General features: G+C 58.5%; 1 long non-coding RNA gene across 1 annotated transcript; it reads left to right on the top strand.

Moving 5' to 3' along the window:
- The first annotated feature begins 1,397 nt into the window (after nucleotides 1-1,397).
- On the top strand, nucleotides 1,398-3,674 carry LOC131495127 (uncharacterized). The gene is made up of 2 exons (XR_009253799.1): nucleotides 1,398-1,890; nucleotides 3,423-3,674. It is a non-coding gene; the product is annotated as an uncharacterized LOC131495127 (long non-coding RNA).
- The last annotated feature ends 538 nt before the right edge of the window (nucleotides 3,675-4,212 follow it).

Genomic DNA, 4,212 nt, shown 5'->3' with positions numbered 1-4,212 from the left:
ACATATATTTTTACATTTATTTTTGGAAGACAGAGAGAGAGCACAAGCAGGGAAGGGACAGAGAGAGACCCATAATCCGAAGCAGGCTCCAGGCTCTGAGCTGTCAGCACAGAGCCCTACACGGGGCTCGAACCCACTAACTGCGAGACTATGACCTGAGCCGAAGTGGGACACTTAACCGACTGAGCCACCCAGGCGCCCATTATCATAGTGATAAAGTGTGCAGCAGCGGCCAGAGAAGAAGCTATGAGAATTAGGATCCAGAGGTCCACGGTCACATGGTTCAGTGTTTGCAGGTTCAGAGGGTGGTGCCAGACACCCCCCCCCCCCCCCCCCGCCATGGAGTTTTCAGTATTTCTGGCTTCCCTGGTTACTCTCTGTGCATCCAAAGACGCGACCCCCCAGGGGACATCCAGGCAGACCCGGGGGTGTAGAGTGGGGGCAGCAGGGTCCCAGCCGGAGTCCCCTCATATAGAGCTGGTGTGGGGGGCGCCGGGCAGCACCCCCACGTCACCCTGACAAGCCCAAGCCTTCTGGTCTGTGCCAGGAGGCAAAATGCACTCCTGTGTCACCTAATACGCTGATGAGTCATTCAGGAGATGTTGACCCACACTTGAGACCGACCCAAGGGCGGGGCAGCCAGAGGACTACTTCCCTAACCTTCGGAGCGACAGAACGGGTGGCCCAAGGGATGTGCCGGCAGGGGAGTGTGCGTGTGCCCCCGTGCACGTGTGAGCATGTGCAGTGAGTCTGCGGGTGTGTGTGTAGGTGTGAGTACATGCAGTGAGTCTGCGGGTGTGCGCGCACCCGTGAGCGTGAGCAGTGAGTCTGCGGGTGCGCGCACGTGTGAGCGTGCGGCCCGTGGGCGCCTTGGCCGGCCGGCTGCTAGAACGCGGCTCCGCGGACAGGGTGGCTCACGAACAAACGGAACTGCATCGCTCATACGTCTGGGGGCGGCCGTCCAGGATGGGGGGGCCGGGAAGGCCCCCTCTGGCGCAGACTTGGCGCTGTGTCCCCGTGGAAGGCCCCGGGAGCTCAGCGGGGGGGGGGGGGGGGGGGGCGGGGGAAGGAATCTCCTTGATTGGAACGCTCATCCTCTCACGACCGCACCTGATCCTAATCACCTCCCAAAGGTCCGCCCCCAAGTAGCGTCACATGGAGGGATTTCAGCACGTGAACTTGGGGAGGACACAGCAATCAGACCATAACAGTGCGTGTATGCGTGTGCTTCTGTGTGCGCGTGTGCTTCTCTGTGTGTGCGCGCGCACGCAAGCGCGAGCGCGGAGGATGGGGGTGGGGGCGGTGGCGCCGGCGGTGGCCCCACTGGAACCGCAGCCTTCCGTCCGCGGAGCCGCCCCCTGGGGACGGGGCGCGGGTTTGGGGGAGGCTCCGCCCGCTTTCCGCGGAGTGTGCTGCCACCTGGAGGGAGGGCGGTGTCCGGCCTGGGGGAGGACGCCGCTCGTTGCCGCCGGGGGGGTCCTGTCCCTGCGCGGGGACGAGGGCCGACGCCGGGGCGGCGAGGTGGGCAGGAGCTAAGAGCCGGAGGCCGCACTCGGAAGCGCCCGCTGGCGCGTTTCTCCCCAAACAGCCGCCTCCTGCGTTCGGAAGGCTGGGTGGTGCCCTCCGCCCCTGCTCTGTCGCCTCCCGCGTGCCTAGGGGACGGATCCTCCTGCGGCTGCGCGCCGGCCAGCAAGACGTGAGCCAGTTCTCTGAAGGGGGACGAAGTCCTGTTGGGTTGTCTCATCAGAAGCCGCCACCTTACATCCCCACGCCCCGCCCTGGACATCCCCGCAGCCTTCGCGGGCCTCCCTGGAGGGCACCCCAGAGAGACACCTGCAGACTCACACTTCTGTCTTCCAGACAGTCCAAGAAAATGGCATTGTGCAATTTGTAAGTCAGTTAATTCTGAGCGTACTTCTCCCTGCCTCAGCGTGCTTACAACATGGACTGATGCTTTATTATTATTATTATTGATATTATTATTCTACTAGTACCATTATGAAAACTCCCTGCTCGGGTACCGTCTCACGTGCTACGGTGCAGGTGTTGGGGAACTAGGAGTGTTTCGCTGCCCCCCCTCCCAGACCAGCCAGCACCCCGCGACCAGCAGAAGGAGGCAACTGCTGAGCCTTCCTGCGCAGGCAGCTCCCGGGGCACTTAACGGGCTTGTCCTGCGTGCAGGTGGCCAGGCCCTCCGGCCACTCCCCCTCCTGCAGAGAAACCCTGCCTGCTTCAGCCCTGTCCTCAGAGGGGATGTCTCGCAGGACGCATGAAGAGGCTGCCGGCTCAATTCCCCGTGCAGCAAACCAGGGTCCTGGTCCCTGATCTCTAACCACCTAGACTTTCTGAAGGTGCCCCCCACCCCACCCCACCCCCACCCACGCCTGCAGTGCCCACCGTGGGGTGTGGCCTTCTCAGGTCCCTAAACTCAACAAACACGGTAAAGGCCACAGGGAAGGAAAGAGTCACAAAGTGTTTGGACTTGTCAAACTGATGGGGAAAATCAGGTGAGAAGGGGCACTTGCCCACATTAGATCTTTCTTTTTCTTTTTAAGTTTATTCTTGAGAGAGAGAGTGCAGACAGGGGAGGAGCAGAGAGCAAGAGAGCGAGAGAGCAAGAGAGAGAGAGAGAGAGAGAGAGAGAGAGAATCCCAAGCAGGCTCCATCCACACTGCCAGCGCAAAGCCTGATGTGGGGCTCAAACTCACAAACCGTGAGATCATGACCTGAGCAGAAATCAAGAGCTGGAGGCTTAACCAACTGAGCCCCCCACATGCCCTGTCAACCAGATCCTTCTTGGGATGACACTGGCAGGGAAAATAAACATTGCCATGAGAGGCATTGATGAACGAATGCTTTGGAAAGTTGCAAAAAATATCAGTCAAACCCTCTCTACATTCTTTTCAAAGTTCTACACTCAGGGGGCACCTGGGTGGCTCAGCCAGTTAAGCGTCAACTTGTGTTCAGGGTCACAATCTCAGGGTTCACACGTCGGGCTCTGTGCTGACAGCTCAGAGCCTAGAGCCTGCTTCCAATTCTGTGTCTCCCTCTCTCACCCTGCCCCTCCCCCACTCACGCGCGCGCCCGCGCGCGCACGCGCTCTCTCTCTCTCTCTCTCTCTCTCAAAAATAAATAAAGTTATAGACTCAGACCACAGGGTTGAGGCTGTCGTATTAACAAGATAAAGGGTCAGACTTGCCACATGGGTCTGTCTGTCCTGGGGGAACATACTCTCCTACCATCTCTGCTACCAGAGGGGCCTTTTCTAATAAAAAATTCAGCACGTGGCTCCCCTTAAAAACCACGGTATCTCCCTAATTTCTAAACCTGTAGGCCTTCACAGGCCGTGTTAGATAGCTGTTACTGATAGCAAATTGCCACAAAACTTAACTGCTTCAGACAACAAACACGTGTGATCACAGGTTCCAGAAGAGTTGAGCCGGGCATGTGTTAGGAAGCAGGTGCTATCTGTACCCAGGTGTGGTGAGGCCAGCAGACCAGGAGACAGCAGCCGCCACTGAGAAGCTGTGCTCGGAGATCCCAGGAGGAGGCCACTCTGCGCCTGCAGAGAGGGACCACAGAGGAAGGAACAGGAAAAGGCTCCCACCTCTTGGACTGATCTTGGACATCCCGGCCTCCAGAGCGGCAAGAAATAAATTCTGTTGTTTGCAAGCCCCCCATCTGTGGTATTCTACTGCAGTGGCCCGAATGGATGAAGACTTTGGCAGCCTCTAGGAATTGGCCAGCTCTGGGAGGGGCAGCGTCTCCAAGGTCAGCAAGGCCCCCGATGTCAAAACATCAGAAAACACAGAAAACCATGGTATGGTTAGTACAGGGTGTTTCTGGCTCACGGCTTGAGAGAGCTGAGGGTTCCCGTGGCGGGTGGCTGGAGGGCTGGGGTCCTCATTACACGGTCTCTCCATAGGGTCGCTTGAGTGTCTGTATGACACGTACCCGGCAAACCGCAGCATGCGTAATCCCAGAGAGAATGCCCAGAGGAACCATGGGGACTTTTTATGGCCTTGTCTCTGAACCCACACACCTTCCCCTCCGCCTGTGTCTTCTTTGTTAGAAGCACATCACTGAGTCCAGCCCACTGTCCGGCGGGGGGCGGGGAGTTGAGCTCCACCCATCCAAGGGAAGAGAGAGACTCTGTGGATGCTTTTGAAAACCACCACACAGGCTGAACCAGGCCCTATTTCCAGCCCTGCC

This window comes from Neofelis nebulosa, chromosome 1 (assembly GCF_028018385.1).
Source record: "Neofelis nebulosa isolate mNeoNeb1 chromosome 1, mNeoNeb1.pri, whole genome shotgun sequence".
In the NCBI taxonomy this organism is placed as follows: Eukaryota; Metazoa; Chordata; class Mammalia; order Carnivora; family Felidae; genus Neofelis; species Neofelis nebulosa.
The sequence above is the reverse complement of the archived record's forward strand: the minus strand, read 5'-3'. Positions and strand labels throughout refer to the sequence as shown.